The sequence below is a fragment of the Lissotriton vulgaris genome, chromosome 2_1, assembly GCF_964263255.1.
Source record: "Lissotriton vulgaris chromosome 2_1, aLisVul1.2, whole genome shotgun sequence".
NCBI lineage: Eukaryota > Metazoa > Chordata > Amphibia > Caudata > Salamandridae > Lissotriton > Lissotriton vulgaris.
This window is the reverse complement of record NC_141687.1, coordinates 186,852,612-186,871,982: the sequence shown is the minus strand read 5'-3', so window position 1 is coordinate 186,871,982 and position 19,371 is coordinate 186,852,612.

The window sequence follows — 19,371 nt, the reverse complement described above, 5'->3', positions numbered from 1 at the left end:
AGGAAATCCGCAAATAGTGCAAATACAATTGAAATATTGGGGGTAAGGTACACGAGTCAGGATAAATGTAAACACAAACCCATACCGTAGCGGAGCTATACCCCACCCCTCAAAACGAAACATACTGCAGGAACCATGAAAAACGACGACATCAAAAAAGGGAAGAAAGACAAAAGGGCCATAGAAACAAAAAACGGACAAATGAATAAACCCCATCCCCCTACCCCTCACCCTGCACCTCTGCAGAAGGCCATGGCCTACCCCCCCCCCCCCCCCCCCCAGCAGCGTGCCTGTAGCCCTAAATAAGAGACCCGAAATATAGTAAAAGAGGGAAAAGAAAAAGAATAGAGAAGGTGGAGAAGGGCCCTCGATCTCGCCACCCGGCCTCCCCCCCCACCCCCGTGCCCAGTAAACATCCCAAAAGCAAGATCAAAATAGCCATGGAAAACATTAATCACCGACAGCACCGTCAATAAAATCCCCGTCGAGTGTCCCCCAAGTCACCGTCAGCCAACAATAAGTCCACTGGATCATAGACGGTATCACCCCTGTAGCACCAACATACGTCCACTTATCAATCGGCATACAGAGCGGCGTGGAGGGTCCAGGTGATCTGGGCGGACCGGGCTGTGTTATTACTCCATGGGATTTCAGCAACCAAAACCCAGCCGAGTATGTGTGGCCGAAATCCATCTGTGTCGGTATCGACCCCGATAACATCCTCAAATCCGAACACAGTCTCACCAGGTAGAGAGAGTCACACCATCCAGCAAGCGACGAGTCACTCACATGTACTACAGATCTGTCCAAGGCGATCTCATGAGCCGGTTCTTCCAGCGTCATCACGAACCTAGGCGTAGCTGGAGCACTCCTCACTGACATAGAAGCAGGCACGTCGGCACTTCCTTGAGATCGAACTGTGCTCGTGTGTAACGGCGGGACAACAATGGCGGCCATCCTACTTCCCAGGTCCCGGGCGTTACGGATCAGGGTCGCATGCAGGGCCGTTAGAGCAGCCGATATATCTTTGGACGTGGGATCTTTCTCGTGCCACCAGATCACGGAACTCTCCCTCACGGCAGCGTTTCTACCCGAATGTGGTTTGCATAAGAGGGTGCCAGCCGCCATCTTAGCTGCTCCGGCCTCGTCCTTCTTCACCTCACCTCGGGACCGGGCCCCACACTAGGGCGCAACAGGATTCTCAGCGAGGACCCAGAAAGTCGAGGCAGGCTTCCTGGGGAAGGGCCACCAAAAGGCTAAACAAAATCTCTGCCGCTCCCCGGGAGCCGCCCGCCGATGCCGGGGGAAGTCCTTAGTTATGTCCGGACACAACACTGGAAAGGGGGCAAAATATCGTGGACTCCCCTCGACCCTGCTTTGCCATGCATCCCCACGAGGCACTCCACTAGATGGACTGGGTCTTCACTGTCGCCATCGGCCCATCAAATCTCCGGCGCCCTCCGGCCGACTCTTCACCTCCACCAATGGCCGCTGTTGTCACATTGGCGGCCGGCTAGTCTTCTCACTCGACACTCCGGTCCCAGCTCCGTGAGGGCCACAAAACAGTCGGGACATTTCTTCGGGCCTGCCGCATGTAGAAGCCTCAGGAGCAAACGGTCAGTGAAAGTTTTCCTTCGCCTTCTTAGATATGCCGTTACGGCTCAGGATAGTTGCCAGGATGTATGCGCGGGGTGAGAGGGCTCACGGAGCCGAGCGTCTATGCGACCATCTTGGCCGCTAGCTTGGCTCCTCCCTCCTTGTGCCTGGTTTTTGATGGATTGGCAGCCCATGTCTAACATAAGGGGAAGTGATGGTGTCGATATGGGGAGACCTACCAAACTACGGAAAAATTTATTCTGGATTTTATCTAGAGGGGCAAGATCTACATTACCCCATAGGTCCGAGCCATAGAGGATGGCTGAGCTAATTTTTGCATTGTAAATTTTTAGCGCTGGCAAAACTCTTTTAGTTTGGGAGCAACGCTGTTCTTTAACAAGGCATCCCGATAAACGGGCAAATTTTAAACAGAGTGCCTCAATCTGCTCCTTCCAGCGCAGCCTGTAGTCAAAACCCACCCCTAGGTAGGTCATCACCCTTACTTGTTCCAAGGTAGTACCGTTCATAGTTACTTGACCCCTTATCGGTTTGTTCTTGGTCAGGACCATGAATTTGGTTTTTGAAACGTTGATTTCAAGATCATTTATTTTACAAAACTCCACAAACTTGTTTATTGCAGTCTGGAGACCCACCTGTGTTTTTGCCAAAATCAAAGTATCATCGGCAAAAATTAAAAGGGGGAACTTAGTCCCACCCAAAACTGGCGCATCTGTCGGGGTAGATGAAAGAAACTGCACTACTTGATTAATAAAGAGTAAAAACAAGGTTGGTGCCAAGACACATCCTTGTCTTACTCCACGGGTCACTGGGAAGGGCTCCGTCACCTGGCCCTGGTTGCCCCATCTAACTCTGGCAAATTTTGATTCGTGTAGCCTGATGGTAAGCTCAAGCAATTCGGGCGGCATTCCCATTCTCCTTAGGGCTACCCACATCTTCTCTCTGGGGACAAAGTCAAACGCAGATTTAAGATCCACGAACGCTGCGTATATAGTGCCTTCGCCTAAATGCACTGTCTTCCAATAGATCATAATAAATCTGAGCACTTGGTCAACAGTGCTTGTACTGGCCCTGAAGCCAGCTTGCAGCGGGGACAGGATATTTTCTTCACTCATCCAAAACTGAATTCTACCCAGCAACATTCTAGCAATTACTTTTTGCAAGGCGTCGATAAGACTTATAGGGCGATAGTTCCCCGCGAGGGTCTTATCACCTTTTTTAAATACAGGGAGGATTTCAGCCCCTTTCCAAGAATCTGGAACTCTGGCGCCTCTGGCGATAGCATTAGCTAGGGTGGTTATATAAGGAACCCAATTTTCCATATCATGCTTAAAGAGATCCGCAGGGACGCAGTCCATACCGGGTGCTTTGCCAGTTTGGACCTGTTTTAATGCATTCTCTGTCTCATTTTCAGTAAAAACTATGCTCTCACAAATAGCTACAGGAGTGGGAGGCAGGTTACTCTCCCCTACATTAGGACTTCCTGACGCCATGCCACAGAACTGGGCCGAGAAATACTCAACCTAGTCCTCGGCTGAAACGTGGTTAACTGGGGTTTGCAAGTCCCAAGACCCTCCCCACTTCACTACCTGCCAAAATTTAAGCTGGTTGGTAGACAGGCTAGCCTCATAAAGTTCCAGCCAGCGTTGGTCGTCCCATGCTATCCTTGCTTGCTTTAATACTTTCTTGTAATTGGCCCTCTCAACTTTGATGTCCAATGTTACCCTGGATTTAATAACAGCTAACAGGGAACTATGTGCCTTACGGCAGGTCTTATCAAACCATTTGGCACCCAGGGGTTTCCTACCAGTTTTCGTCGAGCTACCCGGTTTTATAAAGAAAGATTTAAGTTTAGCAAAAAGGGATTCATGGATTGAGCTAATTTGCTCCAAAGACCCCACATCATCCAGTAGTGGCCTTACTTTTTTAGTCGCTGCTGATACTTCTAATGATATTCTTTCAATGGTGCCAGGATCTTCCAAGACCCTACCCCAGCGTACCCTACGACAGTCGTTAGTAAGGACTGCCTCGGCTGTGATATAGTTTGTTGCATTTTTTCTGAGCAGGCCGCCATCAACTTTCAGGTTTATTGATAGGGGGTTGTGATCACTTTCTGGTCTATCGATTATTTCCATATCCCCTAATAGGCTCCAAAAATTTTGATTAGGAAATAATCTATGTGGCTGGTACTGTAACCGTTATCAAAGGTGGCATTTCGCGCCTTATCAGACATAGACCTCCCATTTGCTGCCCTCAAGTCCCACTCCAAACATAAACCGAGCCACTGCAAAACAGCCTCAGTAACCTTTTTGACTGGTGATATGGCCAGGTTGGGAATGTTCCATAGCTGGTCTGCCTCGCCATAACAGCTGTCTTCCAAAGTAGGTAGTGGTTCAAACATACAGTTTAAATCCCCTGCCACTGTTACACACTTATCTCTACCGATGTTATTCAATAGGGGATCTAAGTCCTCAATAATTCCGGGACTCTTACCTCCTGGTTGGCCCCTAGCATATAAATTAATTAAATACAAATCCTGAAAATTTGCTCTGCTAAGTTTAAGCCCCTGAATATCGGCATTTGGGATAGACAACTCATGGATCCTAAAACACATTGATTGTCTAATCCAAATAACAAGCCCCCCAGAGGGGCGTCCCTTAGGCCCTTTATGAGCTGGTTTATAAAAGTTCAAATACCCAAGACGAAAAACTGCGTCGGTTGACCAACTTTCTTGGAATACTACAATATCATATTGCTCTATAAAGGCCGCCCATTCAGTCACGTCCATTTTCCCCTTCAGCCCCGCAATGTTCCAAGATAACATCCTAACAGACAGATTCATCATTCAAAAATGGGCTCGCAAAGGGCCAGATTCTGAGAATCTGGCCCTTTGCGAGCTCAATTTTTGCATTTGGGATTCATCATCCCAAATGCAAAAATCGGTAATTGCGAATTCGCTAAATTGCGAGGAATTGCATTTAAGGAATCTCTATTTGAGATTCCTTAAATGCAATTCATTAACCTTTTTTAAATTGCGAAATCGCAATTTTGGGCCGCTATTTACCACGAGGTGGAACCTCTTGGTAAATAGCGAAAACTTAGAAAAATGCTTTTAAATGCATTTTTCTAAGTTGCGTGTTGCACACACACATGTCCTTTGGACATGTGTGTGCGCAACACCAATGTAGATTACATTTCAGGGGTGCTACAGGGTGCCCTTTGGACACCCCTGGCACCCTTGAAATCGCATCCTTATTTGCGATTAGCAAATTGGCTATCGCCTTAGGCCCATAGGAATGAATGGGGAGTTATTCCTTATTTGCGATTAGCAATTTGCTAATCGCAAATAAGGAATGTGTAGGAATCGCAATTTATTTAGCGATTCCTACATGAATCCCGTTTTGCAAGTCCTTAATAGCGATTCCTTAATAATCGCTATTAAGGACTCGCAAAACGGGACAATGATGAATCTGGCTGTAAGTGTATTTACAAGAACTACTGATGTCTCATCAAGTGAAGCAACATTCTCCCCACTTCTCTCATGTAATAAAGAGCTACTTATACATTCATCTACCGAAATAGTTACATTAGGGCCATTTCTTAGCTGATCTCCCAATAACACTTTTACATAGTTTCTTGGGCTTCCGGTGCTGCTGTCCATCACCTGAGTGCATAAGGGATGAGGGGACGTTACTCCATTGGACAATCTAGGCCCCCAATTATCGTGTTCCACTAGCCCCCTATTGTGTCAATCGACTCTGTCCAACCCACACAATGGTGCAAAGCGATTCGAGAGGTGTGGCAAAAACATAGGGTAAGTAGCCACTTCTGGGGGATATCTTCCTCTAAATCTATTGTCTTGGTTAGGATGGTTTTGTCGGGGATAGTCTCTCACTAGACTAAGTTTAGGGTAGCAATAGTGCAGGGACAAAGTTTGGACATCACCCACTCTTCCAAATCTTGGTTCCCTGCAGATAAAATCCGCTACCCATGGCTCCCTAAAACTAATAACAACACAGTCCCCTTCAAGATCTTTTTTACTAAATCCCACCCAGTCCACTCTCCTGACATTAAGGATTTCTGTTTTAGACATTGGTGGAAGAGGTCGGTTCTTGTTTAACCAGAAATTTACTTTGTTATATAATTCTCTATGTGTTTCCACCTTTCCCTCTCCCAATGGAGCCACTCCAGTTAGAATTACAGTATAAGGCAGTGACTCTGGAGGGAGATTCACGCATTGTTTCCTAGGCGGAACAGTTTTCCTAGCCTGATTGTTTTGATCTATTGGGCGGGTAGGTTTGGATAAACCTCTGGAGGTGGGCTGTGAATTGTTAACTAAATCTACCTTACGCAATATGGTCTTCTCAGATGTCTGCTTGTTTTTATCGGTGGCAGGCTTCTACTGGGGGGCTCTCAGGGAAGATGATACAGGTTTGGCCGTTTTCCCCTTATCCCCATTAGTCAACACTTTTTGCTGTGTGCACGTTAGTTCAGACCCCTTAGGGGGGGTAGATTGTTGTATCTTTTTCAAAATGCCCACATTTTCTCTTACTAAGGTTTCCATGAGGTCCATTTTATCGTTTAATAGCCTAGTCCGTTCAAATAGAGGCAAAAGAAGAGATTTAATCAGCAACTCGATTTTATCCAAAAGGATACCTTCTGCGTCATTTACTGTGGTTTTATTATTCACTGGGGGATTTAAAAGCAGGACTTATGTGCTGTTTGGGGGAGGAGTTGTGTTATTGGTTCTCAGAACCTTTTTATTGCCCCCTTCTGTGACGAATCTTTCCGTTTCCTTTTACTAGCTTTATGTGTATTCGTGTTCTCCAAGTTAGGGGGTCGGGTTTCAGGTTCTGGGCTTAATACAATGCTAGAGGAAGCCGAAACATCGGTCTCAATGTTGACTAAGTTGTGATATAAAGAGCTACCTTCCGATGTGGAGTCTAGGGCGATATCATCAGCACCCCCCTCCAACTCCAACTCTTGGTCAGCAGGTAGAGTATCTGTAACTATAACAGTGCTAACAGTGGAAGCCAATTGTGTTAGGGGAACCGGGGAAACAGCCTCACAAATTTTCCCTAGTGAAGAACGCTTACCCGTGACCAAGTCAAGCGATAAGCGTTTTTTGCGAGTGCAATTTCTTTTTATAGAATACATGTAGTACTTTTAAAAAACTTGATCAATGGTGCCAGTGAAAACTCCATTTGAGGTGGATACTTGGACCTGTCTTTCCTTACCAGAACGTAGGGGCATTTTCTTAATGTGTACTTGCCCACCCTTCTTGCAGACAGAAAAATAATAAAACAATATAAAATATAACCAACAATCACTATTTACCCAAAGATCTTAGTAGAACAGTCAACATAGAAGAAAATAAAAATGAAAGGGGGGTGGCCCGACCCGACCTTGATCGGCCTCCGACGGCCACAGACGGCCCCGCCCTTGTCCCGGGCTTCTCCCGCGCGCTCCCGCGCAGCGGGAATGGCAGAATACTTTTATAGGGTTTGAGCCTGAGGGCAGGCGCAGGCAGTGAGAGCGGCCCAGGTGCTGCTGATTCGGGCTGGCGGGCGGGCGCTCCTGGGAGTTGGAGTCCCGAGCCCGCTGCACGCTCGCAGCCCTGCCTACAAACCCTCTTCCTTAAAACAAGGTCCAAAGAACTCCAGGTCCGGTGGCTTCTAATCCGGCGATGCACCCCCGCGATGCGGGACCCGCAAAGCGGGTTCAGCGAGCAGTAGCAGGGAAAATCCAAGGTCCACGGCTGATATGGTGTAGATTAAAGCAGAGCGTCCCAAGTTGTTAGAGAGGGCTAGGCTTTTTAAGCTCGTTAGTGGGGAGGCGCAGGCAGGGAGAGCGGCCCAGGTGCTGCTGATTCGGGCTGGCGGGCGGGCGCTCCTGGGAGTTGGAGTCCCGAGCCCGCTGCACGCTCGCAGCCCTGCCTACAAACCCTCTTCCTTAAAACAAGGTCCAAAGAACTCCAGGTCCGGTGGCTTCTAATCCTGCGATTTTCCCCCCGCGATGCGGGACCCGCGAAGCGGGTTCCGCGAGCAGTAGCATGGAAAATTCAAGGTCCACGGCTGATATGGTGTAGATTAAAGCAGAGCGTCGCTTGCCATATAGGCTAAAATAACATCAACATTATCAGCATCCAGGGATCTTAGGTAACTCCGTACCGTACTTCCAGACAACATAAAACAAAGACACTAACTTTTCATGTTAATAACCAATAAATCAATAATCAATATTTATTGCCAAATTAATCAATAAGTAACCATCCTTTGCAACCCAAACTGATCCAGCGATCAGGGATCGATACATTTTCACTAACAAAGGCCCATTTACACTACCCAACTGATCCTTTCATGCTGGGTGTCAGTGTGGTACAAGTTTATACCCAACTTACCAAATACATAATAGAACCTGCATTTCTCCTTACAACATGTATATAACCTTTTTAGTGTTGAGAAATTGATAGCAATAATATGTACCTATCATTAACTACTAAATAATCAATGGACTCAGTGTACATTTTATAATATTTATTGTAAAATAATGTGAAATTAAATGCTCATCAAGTACTGTCAAACAATGCAAAAACATAGATTATCACAGAGAAAAAGTATTAGCAATGTACAGAATCAAACTCACGTCAAAATAAACAATGCATAAAGGAGTGGATAGGCGAAGAGGGAAAAGTTTCTGCGACAAATACATTTGCAAATGATTAATGCAAATTGGGAATATTATCTATACCAAGTAAGAATCAGGGAAAACTACCCTTTGTCCAAAAACGGCAGCAAGGCCCTTGAGAAGAGTCGAGTGGCAAAGATTGAGTCGGGAATCAGGAAAACAGGTAGGCCTCTATTGGTAAACAACAAACCGACGACAGCGACGATCTCCTGCTACCTAATCATCAGCCGAACCTACAAACCACACCCCCCGGGGCACTTCAATTATACCCTAAAACCTAGATATCCAACCCACATTTGTTTCAATAATACAGTACAGTCTATCTCTCATTGGTTAATATTGGGGGTGTTCTGTCACACCACTCTCTGCGTGATTATTTTATTGAATGTTCCTTTGTTTGATACTTTCAGCATTACGGCAGATTCGTCCCAGGAAATAACTCTGAACACAATTGTATTTCATATTTGCTTTTAGTCCACTACATGTTGAAAATCTCGGAAATCACAATGCATTGGAAATCAGTGAGGGGGCCAAGTGTGAGGAGATGGGGGCGGAATTACTCAAATGGGCGCTGAGCGAAGGTACACGTAGGCTACAACAGGCCCAACGTACTAATAATGAAAAGACACAGGAAGCGGCAAGGGCATGGGAGGCCTTAGTTTCAATATTACAGACTCCGGAGGCAGGTTCGGAGGAGGGATCGGTCTTGGAGGGTCCGGAGGATTCAACTGACACCTTGGCACATGGAAAGTAAACCAGGGCACGCTCAGTGGAACAAGTGTTGAGCTCCAGTGAAAGTCTATCACCTGTACTGCACTAGTGTTGTTAAACTATTTACTGCTATAGACTCAGATGCTCCTCAGGCATGGGTGAATTTTGCGAATCTGGCGTTCGCAAATTTGCATATTTGCGAACTCGCAATCCGCAAAATCCGCAAATTCTCGCGAATTTGCGGATTTTTTTTTTTTGTATTCGCAAGGGTTTCTGCCAGTTCGCGAGGGTTTTGTACAAGTTCGCAATTGCGAACTTACTTGTCGGCTCGCAACGGTCGCGACTTTGTTGTTTCTACGTCTGGTTCATCATCACAGGTTCATCTGGTGATTCTGCAGGTAAGGTTTGAACCATTGTGTTGCTGGAGTTGGAGGTCTAATGTGTTTGTTCTATTTGGAGACTACACAGATTTTACTGATCAAATGGCATATTAAGTACATTTTGTTTCACCTTAACACTATCATCTGTGTGGAAAGACATGCGTGATAGTCGCATGCCTTCTAATGGTAAAGGTAAGGCGTGGTTCCCAATGCTTTGTGAAGGCTGTTTCCCAACTGCTGTGCAACTTCTTCTACTCTTAGAGCTGAGATTTTCATGAAAGTCTTATAGTCTGAATTCAGCACCTGAGCGTAATAGGACGGAATGTATGAAGCTCTGTGGTTATACCGAATAAGCAGCTACCTATGTTATGCCATCTATTAATGTAATAACTGCACTTTCACAATTGCTTTATTAACCTTCCTGCTTTCTCAAATTTGCTTGAAAATGCACGATTTTTCTTCTTTTTTTTCAAAATTTTCTTGGGGGGGTAACCCTCCCAAACCCCCCTTTTGGGGTTCGGGCTCGCTCGCTCGCTACGGTGCTGTATGCAAATCACTTTGCGCCTCACCACTTTCAAATGTCACCCACCGCCCCTGCCCGCTTGATCCGGCAGTCCATGGCCATCTGTTCATCACATCGCGCAACAAACCGGGCAGCCGGTGCCGAAAGCCTCTCAGTTAAGCCGGCGGGCAGGGTGAAGGAGAGGTGATTGCTGTGACACTCTTGCTACAGCCGTTGCCAGTCTCTCTCCTTCCTCCACCTTCCTCGAACCCAGAAGTGAAATAGCATTGCCTAATTAGGCGCTGTGTGCCTCCTTGTTATCCCACTCGGGTTGTTCCTCTTCACGCTGAGCAGCACATAGAACTGCACCGGAGGACTAGATTTAGCCTTGCCTCGCACTGCCTTAACTGAGTTGAGGTCCCAGAGGTGAAGAGGCAACAAATGTGTATTACTCCTCAGGGCCCACTTTGCCAGAGAGCTGCCCAGGCCCAGCTGTTGGCTCAGTCTGTGTCCCGCAGGCAACAGAGAGGTAGAGGAGCACACGTGTTTCCACCGGAGGCAGGTGCACCGGTCTCTGCCCAAGGCACAAACAGCCTCTCTCTCTCTGCAGCAGGGGGTGTCACTGTCCGCCCAGCCTCAGTGATGGGGAGCGCTCAAGAACACCAGTAAGTCTTCTTGTCTTGTAATACTGTCTGCAATGCTCTGCCTTGTTCTCGTTCTCTTCAAAACGTGAAATAAAGACTCCTAGTTTTGAGTGGAAACATTTTTAAGAGGGTGTACTTTATTGCGGGATGGAATGCAGGGATTCAAGTTCATAGAAGCAAACTTCACATAATATGGAATACAATATTTAATCCTCCCCCCATGTGAGTAAAATCTAGTTGCATGAAGCATTTGAAGTTTACATTCCACCACCTCCAGCACTGATTTTTTGCAAATAACATCAAATATCCCGAATGAAAAAGCAAAGCAGGCGGTGTTTATAAAGTAAACACTTGCATCTGGGAGGACGAGTAAGTGGTCAAGTGGTCAAATGTTGGTACTTACTGTTTACTGTGTTTTAGCCAGCCCATCCTAATTGATTAAACAAGCTTAATTGCCTACAACATAAGGATCTTTTTACCATGTTGAATGTGGCTGACAGGCTTTCAGATAAATCCCTGCGTAGATGTTGATGAACTAGAAAAGTATCCGTCTCTAAAGTGGATCACAAAACTGCTGACAAACTGTGAAAATGCTTCAGTTTATCCTGAAGGGAATTTAAAGTGATTCCCAGCCCCTCTTGCTGAGAACAGTTTCTGTCTTCTCAGTTTGCCAGGGTCGAAGTTTTTCATGCTTCAGCAACAAACTGCTCCTTAGCTCACGATCAGTGTTTTCTCTCTGAAGCTATTAGTAGTAGGGGTGAGTGGCAGGCAGCAGCGTGTTGTCACTGCCGGACCGCCAGACCGGTAAACTCCGCTCCGCCAGCAGTAATAAGAGTTTTTTGTATGAAACTTCGGATTCCAAGTGGAGTGCGGAGTTGCAAAAGCTCAGCAAACTCGGCTGGCGGAGCGGCGTTTGCCACCCACCCTTACTAACAGTGCACTAGTCTCAATTGGAGTGCCTCAAGGAACCGCACTCTTGCCCACGCTTTTCAAGTTGTTCATGGAACCCCTCACTAAAATTCTGTGCTGTTCAAAACATACAATATCACATGTGCAACATCAGCAATTGAGAGACGCTACGAAAATGGCGCTCGCTGAACACATTGAAAGGAGCCCCAGAAGCTGCAAGATCTTCCAAATCATCAAAAACTTCACCACACCCTTCATCAAAAAATCACATCCCCTTCTAAGAACTCTGCGCCAACCGTTTAAACTTCTTCCACAGAAACATCACATCTACAGCAACTTCACACAGCAGCCTGACCCTAGCAATCTCATTTCCAACCTACCCATCACAAACCAAGATGGCCACCGAAACAAATGGACAACCCTCACCAGAGATGATACAGTGATAATCATGCGTACCACCCATTCAAGGGCCCCATCAGATCCATGCCCCCACCACGTCTACAACCTGAGAGCATCACAAATCAGCACTGCCCTCACTTGGATCATCAACATCTCCGTCAAATCCTCTACATTCCCAGAATACTGGAAGCATGTAGTAGTCAAAGTCCCTTCAAGAACCCATTGGCAGACCCGAACCAACTGAGCAACCTCCAACCGATGTCCCTGCTCCCTTGCCCAGACAAAGTTAAAGGAGAATGGCATCAACAAGCACCTCACAACCCACCTCAAACTACACCATCAAATGGAGAAGACTCAATCAGGATTTAGAAAGAACCACAGCACAGAAACAGCACCCATTGCAGCCACTGATGACATCCTGACCATTCTTGACAGAGGAGAAACAGCAGTGGTCATCCTACTCTGCCTCTCCGTGGCATTCAATGCAGTATCCCACAACACACTTGTCTGAAGACTCCATGAGATAGGCATCCAATGACCTGCACTCAGATAGATCTGTTCCTTCATTATGGAAAGAACCCAAAGAGTCAGACTTCCACCCTTCACATCGGAGACCAAGAACCTGAGTCCACCAGGGATTGTTTCTGTTCAACATCTACATGACACTACTCAATACCATGATTCGATCCCAGTGCATCAACATCATCTTCTACGCCAACAACACACAACTCATTCCCCCCACGACAGACAAGACAACCACCACCAGAACTACCTTCACTAATTGCCTGACCATGGTAGCAGAATGGATGAGTACCAACTCCTTGAAGCTCAACTCCAACAAGACGGAAGTATTGGTCTTCAGAAACAAAACCTCCCCATGGAACACCACCTGGTGATTGACGGAGCTAGTACTAACACCAACACCCACCGACCACACCAGGAACCTGCCAATCCTCCTGGATGAAAAGCTCCACATGAGAGCACAAGTCAACGCAATGATCGCCGCCAGCTTCCATATCCTATGTATGGTCCCAAAAGGGCTGCCACAGAACACCAGACATATTGTCACACAAGCACTCATCACTGGCAGTCTTGGCTACGGTATTGCCCTCTATGCCGGAATATTCAAGCAACTCCTAAACAGACTCCAGATCATCCGTATACGAAATTGGGTTACTGGTTGAGGGGGTGAAACTTTTATCAAGCAGAAACCCCAATTCTTCTCAGGGAGAATTCACAAGCTAACCCTAAATTAACGTGTGCTCAACCCTCGGCTAGCTTGGCACAAGGCAGTCAGGCCTAACTCAGAGGATATATGTAAATTATTTGTGCAAAACTTTAAACATTAACACAGCTAAAACACACCACAAAAAGAGCCCACAGCAGATTTAGAAAAATAGAGTAAAACATAAAACAAGACCGAAATTACAAAAATCCAATTAGTAGAACCAGAGTTTTTAAAGATTTTAGTGATAATAGCGTAAAGCGCCAAATGTGGATATATTGAGTGCCTTAATCAAAAGTGAGGGAAGAGGAGTTGAAGTCCATTCAGTTCCCCTATTAGATACTTGATAATCAAAAATGGAATGGACACTGGTATCTACTATAACCATTGGTTATTTTTGATAACCCTCATAGACGCCCTGATTTTGTCGATGCAGTGTATATCTTTTCTCCGCCCCATCCGGCGTCATGGCATAGTCATCGGGTAATCAAAATATCGTGATATATGCCTGCCTCACCTGAGGCAACCTCTGGTAAAGGTAGAAGTGTCCAGAAATTTTAGGGACCTCAACAGAGGAAGGAGATAGAAAAACAAAAAAATTTAAAAAGTGTCTCACCAATGGGGGAGTTTATTTAAGAAGGTAGGCACTTTTGTTAAAAGATTTTGCGATATATAGGGTAACCGTGCAACTAGATTCCCATATGTCTAAACGGGTAGGTCAACATGTTTCAGCTCCCTTTAGCCCAGCACGGTCTATGGAGCTTTCGTCAGGACAAAAAAACAGAAAACGGTAATGGTACTCACACAACTTGTGTAGTTTCCAAATTAGAGTATGGAATTCTCATACTTATTTTCCTGCACGTATGGCGGAATTAAACTTGCTTCAACAGGGTGTTCAGGGCCGCTTTCAGTGGTCCATGCCACGTGGGAGGACGCTACACTCCATGTGCTGACTCTGCCCCTGGATGATATATTGAGTGCGCCAGACAGGGACACAATCACAAGTTCAGACTGATTGCGATGGAGCGTGGGCCAGCTACACGGTCCCAGTATAGCCCACTGAACAGAGTACCTTAAATCCTGGTTTTTAGACTGTTGCTAGGATTTGCATCAAAGATGCGTTACATTGGCAAAGCAATGCTTCTGTTCCGAGATGCAGCAAGGCTACAGTGTGAGGTCCTGCATGGCCATAAAGGGTCTCATTGGCCAGGGCTTGCAATGTGAATTTCGGAGTTGAGAATGCGGGCTGCAATGAAAAGCAGGTCTTTGTGACAGTTCCAATTCACGCGGTAGTGGCGATGCGTCGGTTCTGCTCGGAGTCGAGCTGCGCAGCATTAGAAAATGCGTCAGTTCCGCTGTGTCCACACAGGCTGACCGAACACCTTATGCCCACTTCATCGGGTCCAGGAACGGAGTGGCACTATTTGGCAGGGTAGCCTCACAGATGACGGAGTCCACATGCAGGAGCAAGGTTGTGGTAATCCTATTGTGTACCTGAGGTTTCAGATATGGATGCCAGCTATATAGCCCTTGGAGTCACTCTGGGGTTCTAGGTTCAAGGGGTGTGGTTCCGATCCTTCTTCCCCATGCAAAAGGGCAGCAGGTCAGCACAACAAGACATCAGCCCAGTAAGACAGCAGCGCAGCAGAGTGTCAGTCCTTCAGCAGTTGATGAGGACAGAACTAGCGGAGTTATATGAAAACTCAGTAAGATTCGGGGGTATTCCGTGAACGGGCAGAAATAGGCATGTCACGCTGCTCGTGTTGATTTTTAGTGCTGGATGCTCATAACACACTGAAAACACCATGTGGTGCACCAGAGGGCACTGCTTCTCGAGTTGATTTTGCTCCTGCTTGAGTAAATTTCCTACTCGAACAGCAGCTTTCTGACCAATAACGGTCACGACACCCGCATTGGGTAATATCACTGGGAGCCCTCCTAGCAACCGAAAATCGCGCTAGGGGACGCAAATCTCCATCACATTTGACAACTTACTGTAGGCCAGCTGCGAGCAAGAAAATGCACAGCAACACGGAGGTTGGTGGAATTTGGCCAGAAATCCGTGTTACAAGCGTGACATGGAGTGGCCAGAATTCTGACTACTTTGCAGGAGGAGCAGTATTTATAGCCCAATCCTATTCAGCAGCACAGCAGTCATTCTTCCTGACAGAGTATACACAGGTCTGGAAGTGTACTGAAGTGGTGGTGTCAGAGGCACAGTACTTATAAACAGTTGTGCCTTTGAATCGGGGGAGAAGCTTCTGGAGATTTCCCTTTGAAGTCACCAGGCATCCTGCCTCCCCTGTCCTGGCTCCAGACTACAGGGGGTATGTATCCGTTTGTGTGGATGCAGGACACAGTCTATTCAAGTGTAAGTGGGGCTGTTCCAAGCTCCTCTCTCCCATCCTGCCAGCGATGGCCCATCCAAATACATCTAGGCTCCCTATTTTGTATGGCTGTCTAGGAAAAATACACAAAGTTCAACTGTCAGCTGCACCCAATAATGTGACCCAGGTACAGGCTACAGGCACTAAAGCAGGAAAGGCTAATTCAGGAAAATGAAAATTTTCTTATAGTGACATTTTGCAAAATGTTGATTTAAAATCTAACTTCACCATAAGTTAGGATTTTTCATTACAATACCAAAGACAGCAGACATGAACTGGTCACCTGCTCCCATTTTAAAATTACTGGTGATTCTTATTATTAAGGCAACGCTAATTTTAGTCTATGGGAGAGGTAGGTTTTCCAGTAGGGAAAAATGACTCAAGAGTTTTTTACTACCAGGACATGTAAAACCTAAAAGTACAGGGCCTACTTTAAGAGTGAATTATATGTACTAAGAAGGAAGGTTTGTGTCTGTTAAAGGGTTTATTTTTGCTAGGTCATAATAGCAGTTTTAAAACTGCAAGTACAGGATGCAATGGCAGGCCTGAGACATGCTCAAAGGGCTACATAAGTGGGTGGCACAACCAGTGCTGCAAGCCCAATCATTTAATTTTCATGCCCTTGGTACATGTAGTACCACTTTTCTAGGGACTTGCAGGTAAAGTAAATCTGCTAATTGGGGATAAGCAAATTTGACCATGTTTAGATGAGAGAGAGCACAAACCTTTTAGCAATGGTTAGCAGTGGTAAAGTGCACAGAATCCTAAGGCCAACAAAAATGAATTAAGCAGAAAAAGTGGAGGGTAAAGGCAAAATGTTTGGAAATGACCCTGCAGAGAGGGCCGGGCCCTACACTACCCCCTGCCCCCAACTTAAAGCCAGGGAAGATTAATCAATACCTTGATGGACTTCCTGGTTTAGGCAATAGAATGTGGACAGTCGCCCACTATGGCAGGGGAGCTTGTCATTTCTATGACCTTCTGAACTCAGTTGGATCCTTCTGTTTACATTCTCCTGAGCCACTGGCATGACCCATGGGGAACCCTTTCCCTCAGCTGTAAGCCCCACCTGTGCAGCACTTAACCTTACATTGCTCACATATTCATTCCAGTAGGCAGACAGTCTCATCATGGGTAACAAAGTGATGTGGCCTATTCCACCCCTTGGATCAGACGTCAATCCCCAACCCAAGGAAACTTTTGCCCATAAGGACAGTAACCAACATAGGCCTGATCATGCCCAGGACAAATTAACCTTGACAATATTTTGGTCTAGCTAGCCCTAGTTTCCCTGAGAGCAGAGACAGGAATACATTAATTTTCACATGGTGGAAATTATGACTCCCACCCTCAGTGATCACCAGCTCACCCTTTGAGTCTATACCCCAGTTAAGGGAGATCATGACATGGTCTATCTATCACTTGCCCTTGAGGACTACTTACTCGTAGGTAACATTGGTCACCCCTGTTGAGGTCCCACACGACAGACAGAGTTCACCTGCTTGTATCATAACTGTCAGCGCTCAATGCAGAAGGGTCAGAAATGGGAAGTCCTGGGCCAACACCCACCAGAACCACTCCCCTGTTTCTCAGAAGGGGCTTAGGAGCCCTTTTCCCCACCTTGCTCTGGGACTTGTCTGGGTCATCTTTAATCTCCCCCTCACTCTACTGTGGGGAACCTGAACTACACTACTCTGGGTCATTTCCAGGTACCTTCTTGGACACCCTGGCACTGACCCAGAAGTCTGCATCCTCAGCAAGCTTCTTGGGATGGGTCAGGTTGATGTCCAGTAGGTGCTGGCGCAGCTCTGTAAAACATGTACTGAGCATGTACTCTCTTAGTATCAGATTAAACAAAGAAGAAAAAGAATCAACTTTGTTGCCCCTCACCCATTCATTCAGTTCCCTGCTGGCATGATCAATACAATATGTTTTGTTTCAATTTACTATTTCAAGATGCCAGATGGCCATTGTGGATTAACAAATTGAAAAAATGTAAACATAGTGGCAAAACTGTTTTTTTTAAGAAAGGAGCAGCCCAGCAGGAAATTGTAGCTGCTAATCTTCCAAGAACTTTTTTTTTCTTTTCTTTTTAAATATGCAAAAGGAAAGTAGGAGCAAAGGTGTTTCTGGCGAGGAGGTGGAGAGTGGCAGTAGCTGCCGGGGGGGGGGGAATTACAAAAAAAAATAATAAAACGCTGAGTGGGACAGGGAGGGGTAAGCCCCTTGAAGTGGGTGGAACATGGAGAGGATTGAGGGACGGAGATGTGAACGGAAAAGAGGCACACAGGAGACAGCAAGAAAACACATGCACTCCGATGAAAGTGCTGAAAAAAAGGGAGAAGTAGTCCCCTGGGATTGTGCCATGAAAAGATACAAGTCATCCAATCAAAAGGATGGTAAGGAAGCTATGCTCCATGGAAGACACAAAGACAAGAAAAGGAAGGGACGCCATCAATAAGATGCAAGGAAATGAAGATTGACAAAAAAGCCAACCAATGATAACCAATGGGCTGACCATAAGCCCACTGTAAATATTGTCGCTATCCACAATGTCTTTGACAACAGACAGCTAGAAGTTGGTTGCAAGGGAGACCTAAAAAAGACACCCACAGAATGACAAAGGCCAATCTGGGAGAAGATTGTAGCCAAACATCTGGTGAGGAAATGGTATTAATTCAACTTTCATTAACAGTTATCAAGAATAAGCATTCTTAACTGGCCTTGTGTTTTAGCAGGTCTGGTTAGGTTGTGAAACGGTATGCGACTTTTACAACGTAACCATTACAACGCCGTTCCATTACGACATGGTCATAACAACGAAAGTTGTTACTACGAATTGCGCTGGGGGCGCTCAAGGATAGAAAATCCTTTAATTTACTATCCCAACACTTTCCCTACTATCCACGGGGACTGGTGTTGGAATAGTAAATTAAATTGTTTTAATTTGCGCCCCCCTACCGCAAGTCGTTATAACGACTTGCGTTGTTACGACCGCGTTGTAATGGAACGCGTTGTAAAAGTGTGCGTCGTAATGACGTACATCCTGTGAAACATGCCTGCAGCTATAAGCGTGAGCCGGTGACCCACTTGTTGGTTGTAACAAGTGGACTTGAATGTCTTGCCGAACCAACTGAAAAAGGTCTTTGGAAGCAAGTTGTAGAAATGAGAAAACGTACTGTAAGGAATGGAGGCTGGCCTTTTTAAGGGTGTGCAAAGAGTTTTTTTATTACACAAGTGGCAGGTTATGAGGTTCCGGATTTTTGCTCTTGTGGGTTTCGGAATTTCCTCCTATTTTTTCTATTTAGCACATGCAATTTTTCCCACACTTAGTGGTATGGTGCAATATTTAGTGTTAGTATGCTCTGAATTTAGAGTTGCCACTTTTTCGAGTTTACTGTAAAACGTCTAATTTCAGAAGAGATGCACAGCTGACGCTCGCAAAGGATAAGAAGCAAACAAAGCGGGCTGACAGTGACATCTTTCAAAAATGAGAAAGATTTTTTGGTGTTAATAATGTTTTTATACAGTTCTACTCTACACCTATAAAAATGCTGGTGCACGTTGCAGTCCACGGTCACAGAAAAGGAGTTCTTGTCAAAAGGGGATGGGAGCAGTAGGTGAGGGAGAAAAACAGTTGTTTAAATTATAACTTTAAATTACATTTAATTTGCCAGTGCTTAATTTATCTTGAGGCAGAGCAAAATAGAACAGGCAGATAGGGGAGAAAAAAGGAGGAAGATAAGATAAGAAAAGAGAGTCAAAGGGAGGAAACGGTGACGAAAAAGACAATTCAACAGTGAGATAGAGAAAGGAAGATTAGTATCGTGGAAAAAAAGCTGCATGAGGTAAAATCAAGAATGTTCAACCTTAGTGTTACACAGCAGAGGCGGCCTTGGTTCTCAACAGCCCT